Genomic DNA, 25,484 nt, shown 5'->3' with positions numbered 1-25,484 from the left:
AGGCACACAAGGTACTTCACGATCTGCCCCCAAATAATGCTCCATTTTGACTCTAGCAAACTTTTTCTATAAAGGGCAAGAGGGTAAGTATTTCCACCTTTGCAGGCCATTTAGTCTCTGTCACAACAATTTAATATGCCATTTTAGTGCAAAAACAGCCACAGGCAATAGATGAATGAATGAGCATGGTTGCATTCCAATCAAACTTTACTTGCGGACACTGAAATGTGAATTTCATCTAATTTTCACATGCCACAAAATATTATTCTTCTTTTAATTTTTTCTCAACCATTTGTACAGCTTATGGGCTATAAAAAAGAAAAGGCAGTGTGCTGGATTTGGCCTGTGAGCTATAGTCTGCCAGCCCCTAATGTACACTGCTTACACCACACTGAATATCTCACCACTTCCCAAACAATTAAAGTATTTCCAAGGTTCAGTGACACTGCACACAATGATCCCTTTGCCTAGTACATCTTTACTTCCACACCCTTGCTCTCTCCTGGAGAATTGCTACAGGCCCATCAAATCTTGCTCACATATTGTACCCTTCCCCAAATCTTTTCCAACAATCTTCCCATCCTGATAAATGGCAGCTTCAACCACTTACTGACTTAAGCCACTCAACTCATGCTTGACTCTTTCTCTCACATCTCACATCCAATCCATGAGCGAATCTTTCCAGTACTCTCTTCAAAATACATCCCCAAACCTTCTCTTTATGACAGTCTGTGACATTGCTATCTCTTACCTGCTCTATCTGAACCCCTCTCCCAGAGAAGGGAGAAGAGAACACAGAAGCCAGAGTAGTTTTCAACATAGAAGTCAGAGGGATTCTATTAAAATGTAAGTCAGGTTATATTATTCTTCTGCTCAAAACCCTCCAATGACCTCCTATTTCACTCAAAGTAAAAACAATGCTCCCTCAAAGCCTAAAATCTCTACATAAAAATCCCCATTTATTATAAAAATCTCCACTCATCCCACTCCTGCCACAGGGTTGCCCGGCTATTCCTGGAACACGCTGACAAGTTCCCACCTCAGGACATTCTCACTTGCTGTTCTTCACGCCCGAAATGCTCTTCCCACAGATATTTGCAAGGATCACTCATCTGCTTCAGGTTTTTGCTGAAATGGCAAATTCTCAGAGGCCATTTCTAAACACACTTTAAAATTTCAAACTCTACCACCCCAAAACCTTCATATCCTGTTTCCTGGTTCATTTTCTCCATCACACTGATATTATTTGACATACGATGTGTTATGCTTTTTGGTTTATCATCTATCTCTCCCCACCAGAATTCATGCTGCAAGAGGTCGGGAAATTGAGACTGTTTGTTCACTGAAGAAATTCTAGTGCCTCAAACAGTGCCTAGAACTTGGTAAATTTGTTGATTATATACTTTGTGCCATATTCTACTACTAAACCTTCAATGCCAAATTTTTATTTAACATCTCCATGCTCTGAGTCCCTTCAAAATTTATCATTATAAGACACCCATTAAAATCAAGGAAAAATATACTGAAATTTGGCATGGCCATATCAAAAACTTACATTGGACTCTACTTCAGTACAGACTTTGCCATGAATACTAGTATTAAATTTTTAGGGCCTTCTAAGGAGGTGTTCAGATATCAGAGGCATTAAAAAATACTTGCTTTTACATATTTAAGCCAAAATTAAAGTGTAAGATGCATTTCAATAACTGTAAAGGGATGAAAGTATTCATTTGGGTTACAAATTATTACTTTCTTTGGCATACTTTCTCTGCTATAATCTAAAATCTCAACTCAGATTTCTACTGTATTCAAATCAGTCTTAAAAAATAGTTACCCATACAAGTCCTTAATCAAACTACCCCCTCATTTAGTATCTCTTGAGTGTGCTTTGTTAAAGCTCAGTTAGCAAGAAAGCCACTTTACTACCAGCAGGGCATATATAGCCATTGACCCCGAAAAAAGAGCTGTGTTCAACCTGGACTGAACCAGCAGTAATCAAGCAAGTTAGCGCTTTTATGTAGCAAAGTTTTTGCCACGTATGTAAAACTCACGTTAAGTTGTTTGGTTTCATTAGCTGTACACTTCTTGTGATGGCAGACCTCAGTAACTGAATAACATTTCAATTACATGACATTTAACTTATCTCCAACATTTCCTATCCAATCCATCTGACCCCAGATTTAAAAAAATAAAGATAAAATAGCACCATAAGAAAGCAATTCAGAGGCAAAAATTCACCAAGTGTCAATATTTAGTTACTAAATTTATACCTAATCATATATTTTATATATAAGTAACAGAAATTAAATGTTTAGTAAAGATGAGAAGATATAAAATTAATAAGAAATCTTAAATCAAAATTGCCACATAAGATTTAATTTGTACATATATCTATTCCAGAATTGTTGCTGGTATAGAGCAATTTGAATTGCTTTAAACAGTACAAACCCTCTTTTTTTAGGATAGGACCAAGGCCAGAATTTTTAAAATATGGTTACCAAAGTCATCAAGATATCTCATCATTACTGCCTGCAAATTCCTAAAATGCAGCTTCTTTTTAATACTTGATTAATAAATTATAATTAGGAAATACTAAGTACCATATGTTTGCATTTTGATGAGAAAATTGGAAAGGAGGACATCAAAATAATGATTTCTCCTGTTCTTCAGAAGTTCTATAGATCTTAGTGTTTACATCTTGATTACAAAGCCTCTTCACAATTCACAAGATGTCCCTCAGCTCTGCCTCCCATTTAAATCTGATTAATCCAGATGAACTTGTTCTAACAGTGGGTGGTTTACTGTGATTTATTTTTGGAAATTACTAATGAAAAAGAAAATTTTAAGTTCAAAATACTTGTGTCCTAGGAAAGTAAAACATAACTTTTAGGGAGGCTAAATATCTGAGAATTATACTCAAAGATGGTATATTTACAGCTTTCTACACTGAGTTGAAAATTTTTTGAATATCTGTCTCTCACAAAGCAGCTTCCCACTAGCTATCTATTTTACACATGGTAGTGTATATATGTCAATGCTACTCTCTCAATTCGCCCCACCTCCCTTCCCCAGCCTGTGTCCACAAGTCCATTAACTATGTCTGTGTCTGTATTCTTGCCCCGCCACTAGGTTCATCAGTACCATTTTTCTAGATTCCATATATACGTGTTAATATATGGTATTTGTTTTTCTCTTCACTCTGTATGACAAACTCTAGGTCCATCCACATCACTACAAATAATTCCGTTTCATTCCTTTTTATGGCTGAGTAATATTCCATTGTAGATATGTACCACAACTTCTGTATCCATTCTTCTGTTGATGGACCTTTAGGTTATTTCCATGTCTTGGCTATTGTAAATAGTGCTGCAATGAACACTGGGATACATGTATCTTTTTGCATTATGGTTTTCTCAGGGTATATGCCCAGTAGTGGGATTGCTGGGTCATACTGTAGTTCTATTTTTAGTTTTTTAAGATACCTCAATACTGTTCTCCATAGTGGCTGTATCAATTTACATTCCACCAACAGGGCAGGAGGGTTCCCTTTTCTCCACACTCTCTCCAGCATTTATTGTTTGTAGATTTTTTGATGATGGCCATTCTGACCGGTGAGATTTTTTGATGATGGCCATTCTGACCGGTGAGAGGTGGTATCTCATTGTGGTTTTGATTTGCATTTCTCTAATGATTAGCATGTCGAGCATCTTTTCATGAGTGCACCTAATTAATACCAAAACCTGAATACGTGTTCTAGGAAAAAAATAATTTTTCAAATTAACTTATTAGTACTATATATGTATACTTAATTATATTCTATATACATGTATTTTATATATATATGTATATGTATATATATACACACAGAGAAAGTCATATAACTGTAACAAAAAAAATTGTAGATTAATGTAATATATTCCCAACAGATGAAACTAATAAGTAAGCTGAAGCAAGAGAGAAAATGTCTTATATTTGCTATCTTTTTTTAATATGATAAAATACATTTATTGGCATTGAGAAAACAAGATGGGCAAGAAGAAGTGGTAATTCTGAGGTCCTCCCTTTTGGAAGTGCTAAAGCATTTTGTAATTGATTCACATATCATCCCTGTAGAATAGGTATTACATACATTACAATTAGTTATGGAAGCAGAAATACCAAAAAATTAGTTACTTTGGCTTATTGAAGAAAAAAATCTCCCTAACTGTGGAAAGCAGATTATCCCCCAAATTAAGCCAGGATTATACATCCTTAAAAAATTTCATGAACACAGAAAGAAAATAAAACAGATGTGAATAGTCTTCTAGATCCTTCACCATTCATTTGTGATTTTACAGATTGTAAGAGAGTTTGAAGTAAGCCCAGTAGAGAAATAAGGCCTAAATTTTTCCTGTAAATGTATCACTGAAGCTATAAATGTTGAGATCTATTCATATTATAAAGTGAAACCTCTCCCAACTCATAATCCAAAAGAATGCCAACCCATATGAGTCTTCCTGTATTCCCTATACCACAGAGACTAGTGTAGTGCTGGATCTGCCAGCAGCCATCCTTGGAGGATGCTCACGTAGGAGCATCACTGGGGAAAGATTCCTTCCACACACTTACAGCCAGTCACCTGTGTCTCACTTCTACCTGCCAGTAGTGCATGCCAACCTCAAACCCTTCAGAACTCAGGACAGGAAGGTGAAAAGTAAGCTTCCTGGCACTGTAAGGAACATTTGATTTTCTACAAGTGGCACTTTTTCTGTCTTCAGATATAAAATTGGGTTGGACAGTTTCAGGATCTAGTTTCAAATCTGTCTTAAATGTGCTTATCATTTTATGCAGGCCAAAAAATCATGGAGGGAGACAGCAACTCCCTTTCTTTAATTCCTATGAAAACACTGCTGGGGTTTGGGGGTTTCATACCTGTTGTAGATACTTTAAATACTTGTCAGTAACTCCAGTTTAGACTGCACACACTTTTCTGTTATTTCACTTAATAGATTTCTTTTTGGGTGGTAATATGGTAAGAAAGTACGGCTTTGTTTTCATTTTTCTTTAACATCCTTCTGTTCCATCAGCAAATCTAAAAAAAAAAAAAAAAAAAATGGCATCCTGCTTTCCCAATAACTGCCGACACTGTTCAAATTTAGAAGACAATTTCCCCTTCTATCCTCCACCTTTGTCCTCACTTCAAATGTTTTTTTCCCGTTTTTTTTGAGCTATAAGTAACATATAACATTTTGAAAGTTTAACATGTATAACTTATTAATTTGTTACACATATATATTGCAAATAAGTACCACCATAGCATCAGTTAACACCTCCATCACATCCCATAATTATCATTTCTTTATGGTGTAAATATTTAAGGTCCATTCTCTTAGCAACTGTCAAGTATACAATACAGTATTAGTAACTATAATCACCACATTGTACATTAGATCCCCCGAATTTATGCATCTTAGGTTTGAGTCATTTGACCAACATCTCCCCATTGCCCCCACTCCCCCCAGCCCCTGGTAACCACCACTCTACTCTCTGTTTCTATGAGTTTGGCTTTTTTTGATTCCACATATAAGTGATATCATACAGTACTTGTCTTTCCTCTTGTTATTGATTTTCAGTTTGCTAAAATCAAAAACAGAAAAGATGCTACATATGATTTCAACCTTCTTAAATTCGCTAAGATTTGTTTGTGACCTGTCACATAATCTACCCTAGAGAATGTTCCATGTGCACTTAAGAAGAATGTGTATTCTACTGCTGGTAGATGGAATATTCTGTATATGTCTGCTAGGTTTGCTCTAAATTATGGGTCAAGTCCAATGTTTCCTTGTTGATTTTCTGTCTGATTAACCTACCAGCTGTTGAAAGTGGTATGTTGAAGTTCCCTACTATTATTGTATTGTTGTTTATTTGTCCATTCAGTGCTGCTAGTATTTGCTTCATATTGTTAGTGCTCCAATGTTGGATGCATATATATTAATGAATGTCATATCTTCTTGATGTATTAACCCCTTTATTTATTTATTTATTTTTTTGCGGTACGCGGGCTTCTCACTGTTGTGGCCTCTCCCGCTGCGGAGCACAGGCTCTGGACGCGCAGGCTCAGCGGCCATGGCTCACGGGCCCAGCCGCTCCGCGGCATGTGGGATCCTCCCGGACCGGGGCACGAACCCGCGTCCCCTGCATCGGCAGGCGGACTCTCAACCACTGCGCCACCATGGAAGCCCGCAACCCCTTTATTTTTATATGATGATGTCTTTGACTCTTGTTATCATTTTTGGCTTAAAGTCTACTTTGTCTGACAAAGTATAGCTATCCCTGCTCTCTTTTGGTTTCCACTTGTATGGGATATCTTTTTCCATCTCTTCACATTGAGCCTATGTGTGTCCTTAAAGCTGAAGTGAGCCTCTTGCAGGCAGCATATAGTTGGGTCTTGTTTTTTAATCCATCCATCCACTTTATGTCTTTTGATTGGAGAATTCAATCAATTTAGATTTAGAGTAATTATTCATAGTTAAAAACTTACTATTTGCCATCTTATTCTTTTCTGGCCGTTATGTAATTTCCTTGTTCCTTTCTTCCTCACTTGCTGCCTTCCTTCTTGAATTGATGATTTTTCATAGTGGTATGCTTTGATTCTCTTCTCTTTATCTTTTGTGAATCTGCTGTAGCTTTTTGCTTTGTGGCTTGTATAAGGCTTACATAAAACATCTTATAGATATAATACTCTATTTTATGCTGATGACCACACTTGGTATTCTTTGAATTCAGAATTTCTCAGATAAAACTCAAAAAAGTAAGAATATATTGCAAAATAATTATGACCTAGAAAATTAAATTTCAGAATGGCTAGTAGATCAGTCAACACATGTGAAATAGAATGGACACAAGGCAGGGAGTGCTGGAAATTTTCAGTTTTTTTTTAATTTTGGAGGTGATTATATTTATGATCGATTAATAATATTCCATTGCCCTGTATATTTATGTTTTATATAGGTCTTTGTATGCATTTTACTTTTTACAGTTAAAAGGGACTATTAGAAAGGAAAATATAAAATTGTAAAACTATCTATTACCACTAAAGAGTCCAGCAAGATGGCCAAAAAATAAGATCAATTTCCCTATGGGCCATTACTTTTCTGGTCAATAGCAACTGCAACTAGACAAGAGTAACTATACACTTAAGATACTTAGAAAAGCATCTAACAGGAAATATTCAAGTTCTACATGAAGAAAACCATAAAAGTACTGAATAACATTTCTTTAAGATTCTGAATAAATGGAAGGGTGTACTACTGGATAGCAAGACACAATATAATAAACACATATATAAAATAAAACCTTAATTTAAATATCTTAAGACCTTTTTATTTGAATCCTAAAAATAAATGACTTATGATATATAAGTTATATATATAATATTTTCTTTTACTTATTCAACTTATTATAAAATTTTTCAAATACAAAGAAAAGTAAATATACATAGGCACACTATAAAATAAATAGCCATAAGCTTAACACTTAGACATAACAATTAATATTTAACCATATTTGTTTATATATTTATTTACTGTAATATATTTTAAAAATTAAGGACTTTATGACACTCTGGTCCAAAGTATTTTAGAATGCATTTCTAAAAACTAGGAATATTTTTCTATACAACCACATAAAAGTATAATATTTAACAAAATTAATAATAATTCTATTACTCAGTTCATATTCAAATATTCGTAATTATCCTAAAGATAATTTTCATTGCTAATAGGTTCAAACCAGGATCCCTGCAGGATCTGCATGTGGCATTTGGTTGTTGTATATTTTGTCTCTTTTAGTATACAGTAGGACTCACATTACTACACACATATACACATACAGACACACTTTTTCTTTTCTTGTCATCGACTTAAAGAACAAAACAGGAAAATTATATAAGTTGTCCTATGTTTTGAACTATGTTTGAGATTTTTCTGATTGTTTTTTTCATGGTCTTGTTTAGCATTTTCTTTTTTTATGCCCACTATTTCCTGAAAAATAGAAGTTAGATGTAAAGCCTTGTTTAGACTCAGGTTTAATTTTTTTAGTAGAAATGTTTAATAGGTGACACTGGTTCTACTTTTAGCATCGTATTTAGAGGTACAAAACATCTGGTTGTCCACTGCTAGTGTTGGTATAGTTGATCATTGGGTTTGCGTGGGGAGAGTCTGATTACTCCACTGCCAAGTTAGATTCTTTCCTTTTGCAACCGTAAAGAAATCCTTAGGCTTGTAATTTGTCACCATGAAATTTTGAGTTTCCCAGCACCGCACTTAATGGTTTAGCATGCACTAATAACCTTTGCCTGAATCAATTATTCCAATATGGATTTTTAAAAAAGATTTTTCTAACTGTACTATTTATTCCACATTGATTAGTTGCCATTCGTAAAAAAAAAAAAATCTGTTTTTAACTGAGACACTTTGGCTTCTCTGAAATTCATTTCCAGCTAGAATAAATGGAAGAATAAATGTTTAATCCTTTCTTTTTAATTACCAATGTATATGTTAACAAGTTAGTATAATGGTCATCTCTGCTGATAAGAAATAGGCTTATTTTGTTTTCTTTATGATATCATTATGGACTGTATCCATGCGTTTCAAATCAATCATAGCCATTTTTCTTTCAATGATAAAATTGTCCACCTTCAGCCAAGGAGCCCTTGGCTTCTATGCTGTTTTGATAAGACTCCATGAGTCCTTGAAAGCCTCTTTGCTTTTTTTTTTTTTTTTTTTTTTTTGCGGTACACGGGCCTCTCATTGTTGTGGCCTCTCCCGCTGCGGAGCACAGGCTCCAGATGCACAGGCTCAGCGGCCATGGCTCACGGGCCTAGCCGCTCCGCGGCATGTGGGATCTTCCCGGACCGGGGCACAAACCCACGTCCCCTGCATTGGCAGGTGGACTCTCAACCACTGCGCCACCAGGGAAACCCCCTCTTTGCTTTTTGGTACAACAAGATCTCCTTGGCTCACTTTTCTTTTCTTTTTTTTTTATAATTTGTTTATTCATTTATTTTATTTTTGGCTGCGTTGGGTCTTCGTTGCTGCGCATGGGCTTTCTCTAGTTGTAGCGAGTGGGGGTTACTCTTCTTTGCGGTGCACAGGCTTCTCATTGCGGTGGCTTCTCTCGTTGAGGAGCACAGGCTCTAGGCACGCAGGCTCAGTAGTTGTGGCTCACAGGCTCTAGAGCACAGGCTCAGTAGTTGTGGCACACGGGTTTAGTCGATCGGCGGCATGTGGGATCTTCCCCGACCAGGGATTGAACCCGTGTCCCCTTCATTGCAGGCAGATTCTTAACCACTGCACCACCAGGGAAGTCCCTTGGCTCACTTTTTTACATTACCTATTTCATACTTAGAAACTGCCATAGCCTTTAAGGAACCTTGTTATCTGTGGTGAATTATATTTAGAGACCCATATCAGAGTACTAAAAAGGTTCACGGCTAGGGGTAGTTTATTCTCCCTTTCCTGAACAGAGCTAGAAAATATAATTTTTAATTAATAAAAAATCATGAGTTCATATGGTTATTTCCAATACACATTGAACATTAAATTTTTATTCAGATTATTTTATTTTATACTGATTTCTTTTTGCCTACATAAAAAGTTAAGTAATACTGCTATTAAAATTAAAACAACTAAGTAAAAGTAATACACTGAATGAAAAAATCATAGTTTCTAAATCCTTAGAATATGTCACTACAAGGTATAGTTATAAGATCAAATGGTATCAGCCCAGAATTATTAAATACAGGTCAATGAAAGAAAATTAAGATTTAAGAAAGAAAAAAAGGCATTTCAAACCAGGGGTGTTTTAGTCCATTCACGGTGCTATAATAGAATACCATCGATTATGTAGCTTTTAAGCAACAGAAATTTATTTCTCATAGTTCTGGAGGTTAGAAGTTCAAGACCTAGGTGTGGGCAGATTCAGTGTCTGGTGACGGTCTGCTTCCTGGGTCATAGACAGTGGTCTTCTCACTATAACCTCACATGGGAAGGGGGCAAGGGAGCTCTCTTGGGCCTATTTTTACAGGGACTCTTCCCTCATGACCTAATCACCTACTATAACCTTGTTGGTTAGGATGTCAACATATGAATTTTGCAGGGGACACAAACATTCAGTCTATAACAAGCACTGAATATGAGAACATCCAATAAATGGTATACATAGGGTCAGCCACGCTCAGAAAAAATCTGTTACTCTGTCAAACATACACAAAAATAAATTTCACCTGGATTCAAAAGCTAAAGTATAATACAATATATTAAAAACACTTTCAATCTTAAAGAAAGGAATGCTTTCCTAAACAAGATGTAAAACCCAGATTCAAAAAAGGAAAAAATTAAAGACTACTCGAAACTAAGGTATAAGATACAGGATACTGTGAGAAAATATTTTCAAACACATTATATCATTATATGATAAGGAAGAAGAATTCCTATAAATTAATTTTTAAAGACAAAACTTGAATTTAAAATGGAAAGATGTGGACATGTAACTTACTAAAAAATAAATAAATAAATATCTGAAAAGATGGTCAGCTGCACTAATACTGAAGAAAAAACAAGCTAAAATAAAAGCAAGATACCATTTTTGGCAAAGATATTGACAAAAATTAAAATGATTCAATGTTAGCAAGGGTGCAGGAAGTAAAAATTCTAAAAAAATTATGGTGGAACTGTAAATTGGAACATCTTTTTTGAAGGGCAGTATGTTAATCAAAATGTTGAATCTTGGGACTTCCCTGGTGGCGCAGTGGTTAAGATTCCACTTGCCAATTCAGGGGACATAGGTTTGATCCCTGCTCCGGGAAGACTGAACATGCCACAGAGCAACTAAGCTCATGAGCCACAACTACTGAGCCTACACTCTAGAGCCCACGAGCCATAACTACTGAGCCCATGAGCCGCAACTACTGAAGCCCACTTGCCTAGATCTCCTGCTCCACAACAAAAGAAGCCACCACAATGAGAAGCCCACACACCACAACAAAGAGTAGCCCCCGCTCACCACAACTAGAGAAAGCCTGCACACAGCAATGAAGACCCAATGCAGCCAAAAAAATTAAATTAAAATAAAAATTTTTAAAAATGTTGAATTTTATGGCACAGTAGTTTCATTTCTAGTCATCTAACCATTAGAAACACACAGAGGCAAAATGATACATGTACAGGAATAGTCATTAAAGCATTGCTTATTATAATGAAAACTTCTGAACAACTTCATTGTCCATTGATAGGTAAATGGTCAAAAATGTGTTGTACATTTATAATAAAAAGAAGATATATGTATACTGATTTAATGAGATATTTATACCATAGACTATGTATAGTATGAGCCAATTTATTTTTTAAGACACATATGCAAAGATTGCACATACTCTATGGATATATATATATGAGGACTCAGTTTCTGTCATATGTAGATATGAATAGATAGCACCTCTGTGTAGTGTATGTGACAAGAAGAGAAATAACTAGTAGCTAGCAAAAGGATTTGTTTTACAGAGAAAGCAATTATTCTTGGAACAATAACCTGATAAGCACTTGAAATAAATAGCAAAACCCAGAGAATGGATGTTGGTTTATAACAAGGTTTCAAAGAATGGGGCAATATCCCTGTGCATGACCCAGGAGAGCAATATTCCAGAGGAGGCAGGAGGTGGCAGAACAGATGAGAGAGAGTGAGGAATGAGAAGAAAGAATCCAAGAAAGATGAGAGACAGAGGAGGGGGAAGTGATTAAGAAATACTTTAGAGAAGAGAGAATCTCTAAAATGAGATTCTGAGATGTTCGTAGCATTGCTCAAAGGGATCCTTACAGGTGATGTACAGCATCCAGAGAAATCTGACATAGCATAAATGTTCTATGTGGGCAAGCTATTGTAAAAAAAAAAAAAAGAAAGAAAAACAGTAAACGGGGCTTATGTAACCTCTGGGAAATACAACATAAAATAGTCATGTGTAAAGAAGATCCCTGAAAATAAAGTGACAATAAGAAGAGTAAGACAATAAGAAGCCCCCAGGCATCCAGAGAAATCTTATTGAAAGCGGTGGAAACATTGCATGGGGTAACGTTTTAGATCCTTTGTCCAGCTCTCAATGGTCCAGGAGAACCCAGGCAACATATGATTGTATGTGCTTTTGGACTGCTTGATTTTTTTAAACTATGAAAATGTATTACTAGTGTATGAAGAGAAGGGAGGGAGGGAAGGAGGAGGGGAGGAGGGAGGGAGGAGGAGGAAAAAAAGGAAAAGAATACATGGATAGCTGGCATCCAGTAATGAACTAGAACTAGGAGCAAAGCTAGCTAAATAATGTCCAATTATCATTCACCTTCCCTCTACTAGCTCCTCCTTCAATGTCCCCATTTCAGTTAATGATACCGTTGCTTAACCAATCACTTCACCTTAAACTTTGCAATCATTTTTCATTCTCCAACCCTACATTCTTCTTCACTTCAATTAGTTGCAATGACCTGATGTATCAATCAACCTTGATTGAAAATTAAAATCCTCTTTCAACTAAAAAAAGGCATCCTCTTCACCTCAGATCTTCAGAAGGAAAGTACACGTTCTACAGAAAAAGAGGTGAGATGTTCACCTAACCAGCCAGATCAGGCATAATCAACCTTGGTAATGAAATAGTAACATATAATGCAGGCTGTTCAACCTCATATCCAACCCAGTATCATATCTCCTACATGCAGCCCCTCCTCTCTATTCTGATTGCCACTGTCATCATTCAACTGGTGTCACTTGGACGATGAACCTTCTTACCTAGACAATGGTAGATGCCTACTAAATATTCTGGCGTGTCATCTCTACCCACTTCACTCCATTCTGTGTGAAGATTCTAGGTTAATATTTGTTTCAGTCATGATTCTAGATTGTAAGCCACCAAAACTGACTTGGGCTAACATAAGCAGAAACAGTATTGTACACAGAATATCAGAAGTCCTCAAAATCAGGTGGAAAGATAAAGAAACAAGTTCAGGAAATTGGGAAGAATCAAAGAAGGCCAGAAAGTGGGGAATATAGTCAAGATCACGTTTTGAGAAGAGTCAGGGGAGGACTCAGCCATTGATGCCATGCCACTGGACACTCCTCACTGCCCCACCTGGATACATTGTTAACATGATAGTTTGCTTTATGTCACTACATCATTCTGTTAATCCCTAAAGTTAAAAAAAAATCATGGGAGCTTAAAATTGGCTGAGTCAAGGCCATGTGTCTCTGGCTTCAACTGGTGAAAAGAAATGTCTGCCCCCTCTTTGGTTTTCATAGTGGAAAACAGACCTCAGCCTCCAACTAATACCTCATAATAGGGACTTCCCCCAAAATAGGAATGGTGATTAGATTCTGGGTAGCCAAAAAACAAACCAGTAATGTTAACCACCATCTTCTTTAAAGGAAACCCTTACCTTTGAATTCACATTCCTTACCAGAGGAACTGGTAGAGGGAAGATGAATGATTATTGGACATTATTTAGCTGGTTTTGCTCCTACTTCTAGTTCATTACAGGATGCCAGCCAGCCATGTATTCTTTTACTTTCCCCCCTCCCTCTTTCCCTTATTTTCATACAATAGTAATACATTTTCATAGTTTAAAAAAAAAACCAAGGCAATAATCACTCCATCTCCCAAACTCCCTTTTGGCTTTTTCTTCTTTTAATTGATTCTCCACTGACCACTCTTCAGTCCCATTGCACTTTTCAGATAGTTCCTTCTGCTAGTAATGATCCTTCCTTATTTCTACCTGTACAAAAGTTACACCACCTGCAAGACCTCCCCTAGCAAACGCAACCTCTTTCAAAAATCTTCCTTGTTTCCAGATAATCTCTCTGTGGTCCAAACTTATTATACTTACATTCTTCCCAATTTATATTTTAATTATTTGCATGCATTCTATCTCTCCCTCTAGACTGCAATCTCTTTAAGAACAGAGTATGATTTATTTTTCATGTTTTTACAAATATCTTTAATATAGGTGCCAAATAAATGCGGACTGATAGTGCAAATGTAGTACTCAAAAGCAGACCTAAAACATAATACTTCACAATCAGAAATTGGTTACTGAATTGCTATGGAACAAAAAGACAACGCTGTTATAATAATAGAAATGGCCTCTACTTTAAGAAAGCTTGATGTAAACATAAAAATCTGAATTTAAGAAACTCTGTCTCTTTATGTATTTACCTAACAAAGGTGTTCAGTTTAAAAGAGATTTACTTATAACCTTTAAAAGGTAAACTTGCTAGGAGTATTAAAATATCATTTGACTTGCAAAAATATGTTATTTTAAATATCTATTATATAAAGAAAGGTGCACATATACATAAATACAAAGGATGAAATCCTTTTATCAAACTCCTACTCTTCCAAAAATATCCTCTCTGGCTCTGTGATCTACAAGTAAACAGGGAGGAAAAAAAATAGAGCTGGTTTAGCAGAAAGCTACAAATGGTGATTGAAGGGTCTGGAAAAAGATCTATTAAAGGAGGTCAAGAAAATGGATATTATTCAGTTTGAAGATTAAAGGTTGATTTGGGACAATTTAATAACAATCTATAAATACATGAAGGGCTCTCACACAAGGAATAATCACCAGCTACTCTCCAACTCCAATTTGGACCAGAACAAGAGAAAAATTATGTTAGATAAAGGTAAGAATTCTTGATAGTAAAATCATTTAATACTAAAATGGAGAGCTAATGAGAGTTGTGCACTCTTGCTGCATGTGAGAGGGTTTTAAAATGTGGCTCAAAGCACACAACCTGCCCAGAGGTAAAAGAATGCAAGAGATAACCTTTCAAAGTCTTTTTCAATGTCTGGAGTCAGAAGTTTTAAATTTATTTCTCTTTTAGAAAATCTTACTGTTTTTTTAAGATTCCCTGTTTCGCCTACGAAAAACTGTATTGAAAGAATAATTTTAGGACTTGGTTATATTCCAATTTTCTCCCACATCCATCTTTAAGTTCTGCCATTTTGATGATTACTTTCTGGCATCTATTTGAGTGTTAAACATTGGGAGAAGGTGAGCAAGAACATATGCAATATAAATGTTGAAATATACTATAGTTAGCTTCCTCTAGATTATAGCTCTTGATAAAAGAACTATATATTGATACTTGATAAAAGAGCAACATATATATATATTCTTGATAAAAGATTTAAGTATAATATATGACAAAATTTATATTACATATGCTCTTGCTCACCCTCTTCATACCCAAGAAGATTCTAGCAAAGCATGACTCCTCCATCTCCATAGCTCTACCTTCTCCCATACCCCAAAGTTGGCTTACATTTGGATCAAAGAACCCCTTCTGCCTCTGTGATACTTCGCATAAGCTTATATGTAACGCTGATACAGATCCAAAATATTAATAAACGGAGAGATGAACGCATAAGCTTATATGTAACGCTGATACAGATCCAAAATATTAATAAACGGAGAGAGTGTGGAGATAGCCAAGACACAACGAGCCTCACGGTTAACCCTGTTACATCTTACATTAACATTTCTATTTGTTTTCAACTACCTCCACTTTAGCAGAGGAAACTAACCAAGTATGAGGAAAGTCTCAGAATTTCAAGAAAACTAGATTTTTTCCTAAAAAACTCTATACACAAACAATGTATTCAATTCAAGGAAATTAAACAGTTGTTAAAATAATTTTATTAGTTTATCAGTCAAAGTTCTCCACAAAAATAGGAGATACACAGACAGATAGATTTTAAGGAATTGGCTCACAAGATTGTGTGGGCTGGCAAATGTGTATATCAGGTCAGCTGGCTGGTACCTCAGACAGGAGTTGATGGTGCAGTCTTGAGTCACAAATCTGTAGAGCAGCCTCGCTGGCTGGATATTCAGGGAGCATTTCTGTGTTACAGTCTTGAGGCACAATTCCTTCTTCTTGAGGAAATCTCAGTTTTTATTCCTAAGAACTTCAACTGATTGGATGAGGCCCACTCATCAAAAGTGGTCTCCTTCATTTAAACTCAACAGATTTTAGGTGCTAATTATATCTGCAAAATTACAAGATGCTAATTACATCTTCACAGAAAAATCTAGACTAGTGTTTGAACAAACAACTGGGTACATAGCATAGCTAACTGGATGCATTAAAATTTAACCAACACAAATGGGCTTCTTGTTTTCAAACAAGTAGGAGTTTTCACTGGATTTCTTTGTTCTGAAGTCCCTGAATCTCTGCAATGAACTCATCCATGATAATAAGTGTAGGTGATTTGCAAGCGATTCAATTTGTGTATTCATTCATTTAGTCAGCAAATGTTTATTGAGCATTCTTATGGCCTGGCACTGTCCTAGGCGCTAGGGATATAGAATGCAGAAGCTAGATTCGAGGGAGAAATCAAAAGCTTTACAGACAAGCGAAAGCTAAGAGAATTCAGCATCACCAAACCAGCTCTACAACAAATGCTAAAGGAACTTTTCTAAGTGGGAAACACAAGAGAAGAAAAGAACATACAAAAACAAACCCAAAACAATTAAGAAAATGGTCATAGGAACATACATATCGATAATTACCTTAAATGTGAATGGATTAAATGCTCCAACCAAAAGACACAGGCTCACTGAATGGATACAAAACAAGACCCATATATATGCTGTCTACAAGACACGCACTTCAGACATAGGGACACATACAGACTGAAAGTGAGGGGATGGAAAAAGATATTCCATGCAAATGGAAATCAAAAGAAAGCTGGAGTAGCAATATTCATGTCAGGTAAAATAAACTTTAAAATAAAGAATGTTACAAGAGACAAGGAAGGACACTACATAATGCTCAAGGGATCAATCCAAGAAGAAGATATAACAATTATAAATATATACACACCCGACATAGGAGCACCTCAATACATAAGGCAAATGCTAACAACTATAAAATAGGAAATCGACAGTAACACAATAATAGTGGGGGACTTTAACACCTCACTTACACCAATGGACAGATCATCCACACAGAAAATTAATAAGGAAACACGAGCTTTAAATGACACAATAGACCAGATAGATTTAATTGATATTTATAGGACATTCCATGTGAAAACTGCAGATTACACTTTCTTCTCAAGTGTTCATGGAACATTCTCCAAGACAGATCACAACCAGGGTCACAAATCAAGTCTTGGTAAATTTAAGAAAATTGAAATCATATCAAGCATCTTTTCTGACCACAATGCTATGAGATTAGAAATAAATTCCAGGGAAAAAATGTAAAAAACATAAGCACATGGAGGCTAAACAATACATTACTAAATAACCAAGAGATCACTGAAGAAATCAAAGAGGAAATCAAAAAAATACCTAGAGACAAATGACAACGAAAACACGATGATCCAAAACCTATAGGATGCAGCAAAAGCAGTTCTAAGTGGGAAGTTTATAGCAATACAATTCTACCTCAAGACACAAGAAAAATCTCAAACAATCTAACCTTACACTTAAACAAACTAGAGAAAGAAGAACAAACAAAACCCAAAGTTACTAAGAAGGAAAGAAATCATAAAGGTCAGAGCAGAAATAAATGCAATAGAAACAAAAAAAACAATAGCAAAGATCAATAAAACTAAAAGCTGGTTCTCTAAGAAGATAAACAAAATTGATAAACCTTTAGCCAGACTCATCAAGAAAAAAAGGGAGAACTCAAATCAACAGAATTAGAAATGCAAAAGGAGTAGTTACAACAGACACCGCAGAAATACAAAGCATCATAATAGACTACTATAAGCAACTCTATGCCAATAAAATGGAGAACCTGGAAGAAATGGACAAATTCTTGGAAAGGTACAATTTTCCAAGACTGAACCAGGAAGAAATAGAAAATATGAAAAGACCAATCACAAGTAATGAAATTGAAACTGTGATTAAAAATCTTCCAACAAACAAAAGTTCAGGACCAGAGGGCTTCACAGGTGAATTCTATGAAACATTTAGAGAAGAGCTAACACCCATCTTTCTTAAACTCTTCCAAAAAAAATTTCAGAGGAAGGAACACTCCAAACTCATTCTATGAGGCCACCATCACCTTGGTACCAAAACCAGAAAAAGATACTACCAAAAAAAAAAAAATTACAGACCAATATCACTGATGAATATAGATGCAAAAATCCTCAACAAAATACCAGCAAACAGAATCCAATAACACATTAAAAGGATCATACACCATGATCAAGTGAGATTTATCCCAGAGATGCAAGGATTCTTCAATATATGCAAATCAATCAATGTGATACACAATATTAACAAACTGAAAAATAAAAACCATATGATCATATCAATAGATGCAGAAAAAGCTTGTGACAAAATTCAACACCCATTTATGATAAAAACTCCCCAGAAAGTGGGCATAGAGGGAACCTGCCTCAACATAATAAAGGCCATATATGACAAACATCATTGTCAATGGTGAAAAACTGAAAGCATTTCCTCTAAGATCAGAAACAAGACAAGGATGTCCACTCTCCTCAATTATTCAAGATAGTTTTGGAAGTCCTAGCCATGGCAATCAGAGAAGAAAAAGAAAAAAAAGGAATACAAATTGTAAAAGAAGAAGCAAAACTGTCACTGTTTGCAGATGACATGATACTATAAATAGAGAATCCTAAAGACGCCACCAGAAAACTACTAGAGCTAATCAATGAATCTGGTAAAGTTGCAGGATACAAAATTAATGCACAGAAATCTCTTGCATTCCTACACACTAACAAAGAGAGATCATAAAGAGAAATTAAGGAAACAATCCCATTCACTATAAATTAAAAGAAATTAAAAGAAATTAAGGAAACAATCCCATTCACTATAAAAGAATAAAATACCTACGAATAAACCTACCTAAGGAGGTAAAAGACCTGTACTCAGAAAACTATAAGACACTGATGAAAGAAATCAAAGATGACACAAACAGATGGTGAGGTATACCATGTTCTTGGATTAGAAGAATCAACATTGTGAAAATGACTATACTACCCAAAGCAATCTACAGATTCAATGCAATCCCTATCAAATTACCAATGGCATTTTTTACAGAACTAGAACAAAAAATTTCACAATTTGTACGGAAACACAAAAGACCCCGAATAGCCAAAGCAACCTTGAGGGGAAAAAAATGGCGCTAGAGGAATCAGACTCCCTGACTTCAGACTATACTACAAAGCTACAGTAATCAAGACAATATGGTACTGGCACAAAAACAGAAATATAGATCAGTGGAACATGATAGAAAGCCCAGAGATAAACCCACGAACCTATGGTCAACTATTCTATGACAAAGGAGGCAAGGATATACAATGGAGAAAAGACAGTCTCTTCAATAAGTGGTGCTGGGAAAACTGGACAGCTACATGTAAAACAATGAAATTAGAACACTCCCTAACACCATACACAAAAATAAACTCAAAATGGATTAAAGACCTGAATGTGAGACCAGACACTCTAAAACTCTTAGAGGAAAACATAGGAAGAACAGTCTTTGACATAAATCACATCAAGATCTTTTGTGACCCACCTTCTAGAGTAATGGAAATAAAACAAAAATAAACAAATGGGACCTAATGAAACTTAAAACCTTTTGCATAGCAAAGGAAAGTATAAACAAGACGAAAGGCAACCCTCAGAATAGCAGAAAATATTTGCGAATAAATCAATGGACAAAGGATTAATCTCCAAAATATATAAACAGCTCATGCACCTCAGTATTAAAAAAACAAACAACCCAATCAAAAAATGGGCAGAAGGGCTTCCCTGGTGGCGCAGTGGTTGAGAGTCTGCCTGCCCATGCAGGGGACACGGGTTCGTGCCCCGGTCCGGGAAGATCCCACATGCCACGGAGCGGCTGGGCCCGTGAGCCATGGCCGCTGAGCCTGCGCATCCAGAGCCTGTGCTCCGTAACAGGAGAGGCCACAACAGTGAGAGGCCCGCGTACCACAAAAAAAAAAAAAAAAAAAAAAAAGGGCAGAAGACCTAAATAGACAATTCTCCAAAGAAGACATACAGATGTCCAAGAGGTAAGACAGAAAGGGGAAAATGTCGTATATTAACACATATATGTGGAAGCTAGAAAAATAGTACAGATGAGCTGGTTTGCAAGGCAGAAATAGAGACACAGATGTAGAGAACAAACATATGGACACCAAGGGGGGAAAGTGGCAGGGGGGATGAACTGGGAGACTGGGATTGACATATATACACTAGTATGTATAAAATAGATAACTAATAAAAAGATGCTGTATTAAAAAAAAGAAAAAAAGAAATGCAGAAGCTAGACAAGGCCCTTGTCATCATGGACCTTATATTTATCTTGTTTAGAGTAGTTACTACCACTCAATATTATACTTTATATCTACTTGCTTATTTATTATTCTAACCCCACAGTAATATCAATATCAATAAGCTGGGGACATTATCTGGGTTTTTTTATTGCTTTATGCCCAGCACATCCAGTTTCAGGTATATAATAGGTAATCAAGACATGTGCTAAATGAATTAATTAAAGGTCCAGTACATCTTGCAGATGATAAATCAAAGACCCAGAGAAGCTGACTTATTTAAAGTCATACAATTTTAATTATTCAACCAGGAATAGGCCACAAATATCCAGGCTCAAATATCTTTCAATAAACCACACATATAGGGCTTCCCTGGTGGCGCAGTGGTTGAGAGTCTGCCTGCCGATGCAGGGGACACGGGTACGTGCCCTGGTCCAGGAAGATCCCACATGCCGCAGAGCGGCTGGGCCCATGAGCCATGGCCGCTGAGCCTGCACGTCCAGAGCCTGCACTCCACAACAGGAGAGGCCACAACAGTGAGAGGCCCACGTACCGCAAAAAAATAATAATAATAAAATAAAATAAACCACACATATAAAAGGTACATTCAATAAACATTTGTAAAAACCATGTTGATTTATGAAAATAATGGTCCCGACAAAGAGCAATTACACTGATGAATTAGTCCAAGAGTATCACTCATTTTTCATCATATTCCTTCCTCCACTAATTTAATGTCTATTTGACCACTTTCTTCGATCTTGAATTTAAAAATATAGCCTTGGGACTTCCCTAGTGGCACAGTGGTTAAGAATCCGCCTGCCAATGCAGGGACACGGGTTCAAGCCCTGGTCCGGGAAGATCCCACATGCCACAGAGCAACTAAGCCCATGCACCACAACTACTGAGCCTGCACTCTGGAGCCCTCCAGCCACGACTACTGAACCTGTGTGCCACAACTAATGAAGCCCATGCACCTAGAGCCCATGCTCCGCTACAAGAGAAGCCACCCCAATGAGAATGTGGTGCGTGTGCACCACACGGAAGAGTAACCCCTGCTTACCGCAACTAGAGAAAGCCTGCACACAGCAACAAAGACCCAACACAGCCAAAAATACATAAATAAAAATGAAAATAAATTTGTTAAAAAAATAAAAATACAGCCTTGGTATTTTAGAACAAAGGTATAATAACTAGAACTCCACTGACAACTGTAAATTAGTACGAAGAGTTTGAGTCCTAATATAAATAAATTACTCTAGGGCTTCTCTGGTGGCGCAGTGGTTGAGAGTCCGCCTGCCAGTGCAGCGGACACGGGTTCGTGCCCCGGTCCGGGAGGATCCCACATGCCGCAGAGCGGCTGGGCCCGTGAGCCATGGCCACTGAGCCTGTGCGTCCAGAGCCTGTGCTCCGCGGCGGAAGAGGACACAACAGTGAGAGGCCCACATACCACAAAAATAAATAAATAAATAAATAAATAACTCTACCAACCTACACTGCCTAACTTTGATACACATAGTTTAGAACTTAAACTAAACTGTAATAGCTTGACAGTCCATCTCAAGTTTTCTCCAACAATAACCCTGCTTTCCTATTGGAAATTCATTTCATGAGGTGGAAATGGAAAAAGTACTCAAACTTATCCATTCCCTTTTGCACCCTGGGAGCAGGGAGGGGACCACACCCAGAACAAGTCATGCAAAGTACTCCAGAAATTGTTTCAAAGAAGCTATACGGCCTGAGGAGGGCTGATCAGAGGCCATCTATGAGGTTCCTCTAAAGCCAGTAAGCATAAGAACCCAAACATTTGAAGCTGCTGGCAACAATCTTTTCAATCATGTGGAGAGAACTAGCCTATAAACAAAGTCATTTTAGTAGAGAGAAAAACTGAAAAATGGGAGAATGAGAAACCTAATAATATACCTTGAAGGTCCAGATCCAGTTGTACCTGAATTTCAGATTTTCAATTACATGGGTCAATAAATATATTTTTTTATTTAAGAACATTTACAAGAAAAGCTCTGATAAATATAGTCCTACAAGTGTAAGCTCTATAAATGTTTAGATTTTGATTCACTGCTATATTACCAGCATCTACAATGGTACCTTATCATCTAGAAGGCATTCAATAAACATTCGAAATAATGGATCCAGTGTCCATGGTGTCTAAGTCATCATGGTTAAAAAGTGCAAAGAAAGTCAAGCCAAGATCCCTGTCACTGATGTAAGTCACACAGCCCAAAAGCACTACCACAGCTGATATCTGTTATCTCATTCATCTTAACAACACAGGAGATAGTCATTATTATCCTCATTTCACAAATGAGGAAATTGAACTGAGAGGCTAATTAATTTGCCCAAGGTCATACAGTAAATGATGGAGCGGGGATTGAATCTCAGGTGTTCTGTCTGACTCTAATGTCTACATGTGTCTCTATAATTACAATACTATACTATTGCATTTTAAGATTATTTTTTATCCATGTCATTAGTCATTTGACACAACAGAGCAACTTAAACCCAACTTTTTATTTTTAAATAAAAATTTCAAAGAACTAAAGGTCAAACGACTTGTACCAATTCAAGCAGCAAGAATAAAAAGGCTGTAAGTAGATGACAAGATTCACCTCTTGCTGTTTAAGCCTGTCTTAATCAATTTTAGCTGCTATAGTAGAATACTATAGACTGGAGAGCTTAAATAGCAAACATTTATTTCTCACAGTTCTGGAGGCTGGGAAGTCCATGATTAAGGTGTTGGCAGATCCAGTGTCAGATGAAAGCCTGCAACCCCTTTTACTGATGGCCACTTTTTTGTTGTATCCTTACACGGGAGAGAGAGAGAGAGAGAGAGAGTACAGGAGAGAAAGCAAGCTCTGGTGTCTCTTCTTACGAGGGAACTAATACCATTCACGAGGGCTCCCAAAGGCCCCCAAACCTAATACCGTCATATTGGACGTTACAATTTCAATATAAAAATTGTGAGGGGACATAAACATTCAGTTCACAACAAGTCCCCTGGATCATATACATGTCAAGCCATTTTCTAAGCACTAAAATAAAAGAATACACTGAAAGCTAAATTACATACAAAGAATGTTCTTGGCCACTAATGGAAGATTAGATTTAGGACATCACTTAAAAGTAGTAAAAAGTTGACTAATAATTAGTGGGTAGCTCTTCCCATAGTCCTATACCCAAATGTATGAATGTTTACAGGCAATTTGGTGATTTTGAATATGATTGTATACAATTTGTCATCACTCACATCGTATAAATATTTGTATCTCTCATTATTGAAGTTGAAGTCAAGAATTTTGGTTCCAAAAGATATATGATAGCCTTCTAGTATCAAATCTTTCCAGTTCTCCTCCTAAAATTCACATGGAGCAAAGGCAATAATAAAGTTGAAAAATTATTTTTTAGCAAAAGTAGGAGACAGAGAAAAATCCAAAATTCACTAGATATCTGTAAGCATGGCCAGAAACTCCTCAAAATAGCAAAATTGACTGGGGGACCTAAGACAGAACAATCAGAAAACATAAGGGTAGAAAAGGAAGTATAAAGTTAACATATGTAGAGAGACTAATGAAAAGTTAGGGTTGTAAAAGGTGGTTAAAGATCAAAAAAATCATCAGCAAATATTCAACCTGAGATAGACAGAACCTCACACGAATGGGAAATGCAATAAGTTGGTCAAACAAAAAACAAACTAGAAAACATAGAATATAAATAAACTCCAGATTCTGGGTAAATACTACCTAAGATACAACCAACCAGAACAGAACCAGAGAAAGAGGCAAATGGGCATCAGGATAAAACAGGAAGTTCTAGGTCTTGGACCAGAAAGATTTCAGAAATTTCCCACAAATAACCAGTTCCAGAAGGAGAGAGCCTTACACTAAAAGGAAACTTGTAGAGCAGCCTCCTGAATAAACAGAACAGAACTGCTGAGGCAGTGAAAGCAGGGAAGAGAGAAAATCTTCATGGGTGATGCCAAACAACTGGTGAAGTGAACCCCTCGCCTTGTTAAGTCAAAGGCTGAGAGGAGGCGTGGCACCCAGAAAGAGGGGCTATATTTTCAATACCTGACCCAGGCTGCAGAGGGGAGAAGCCTTGAATAATGAAACCTGGAAAGTCCTTTTCTGATTAAATCCACCTAAAATAATCTCCTATCACTAGTGTAGGAAAATCCATCTGATTCAAAATACATAACATAAAATAAATTTGGTCTGGCTCCATACAAGCAAAGGATGAAAATGAGTAACTAAATTTTTCAACAACTAACGAAAACTCATCAAAAACTTTTGTTTTGAAGCAGATGAAAATTTTAACATAACATTCCCAAGTGAACTTTTAAAAAAACACTCCTTCAGGAAGCAACAGTAGTTATGAAAGAACATAAAACAGAAATGGGAGAATTCATAGGAAAAAGAACGAGAAAATAGAAGTATATGTAGAATTCAAGAAAAAACTGAAAAAAGTACAATTCTAGAAATAAAGACAAAGTTATAAGAGCCACAGCAGAAAGTAGACACTACAGAATGATCAGTAACAGAGTATTTTTTTAAGTTAAATGTGAATAAAATAAAACAGATATTGAAAAAGAGAAGAAAGGTCTGGAGAGAAGCAGATAGACATAGAAGAGAAGGAAATCCAACATGTATTTGAATCCCTGAAAAGAAGACCAAGATAAGGGAATACAGTAATATTCAAAAGTTTAATTAAGAAAATTATCTGTGACAGTTTAAAAAAAGACATTAAATGAAGAATAAATGTCCTGAAATGACACACTATGTACCTGGATAAACACCCAGGCCAACACCAAATATTTCCCAGTAAAATTATTAGAAATCAAACAGAAAGATAGATTTGGGCATTCAGCAAACAGATCAAGACATGCATAATACATAGAAAAATAGAACAGGACTCAGAGGCAAAAAATATACAAATCAATTATCACTGCAAAGTAAAGGAGCTATTATAGTGGGGGATTACTGGACTGAATGTCAATATTATGACATAGTATGAGTGTGTTTCGTGTTTGGTAATTGCAATCATTGTCGCCTTTGTTGTGGTCATCCATTTACAATGCTTGGTGTCAGTTTATTTATCTCTTGTAAAAATAAAATACAGTGTGTGTGTGTGTGTGTGTGTG

General features: G+C 36.3%; 1 long non-coding RNA gene across 2 annotated transcripts in view; it reads right to left on the bottom strand.

Annotated features, from left to right (window-relative positions):
• The window catches only part of LOC132431063 (uncharacterized), a 391,882-nt gene that overhangs the window by 123,475 nt on the left and 242,923 nt on the right, over positions 1-25,484 (bottom strand). For both annotated transcript variants that reach the window (XR_009520619.1, XR_009520618.1), the window contains one exon: positions 4,912-5,071. This is a non-coding gene — a long non-coding RNA (uncharacterized lncRNA). The remainder of the gene's footprint in view (positions 1-4,911; positions 5,072-25,484) is intronic.

Source organism: Delphinus delphis, chromosome 9, assembly GCF_949987515.2.
Source record: "Delphinus delphis chromosome 9, mDelDel1.2, whole genome shotgun sequence".
Taxonomy (NCBI): domain Eukaryota; kingdom Metazoa; phylum Chordata; class Mammalia; order Artiodactyla; family Delphinidae; genus Delphinus; species Delphinus delphis.
The sequence above is the reverse complement of the archived record's forward strand: the minus strand, read 5'-3'. Positions and strand labels throughout refer to the sequence as shown.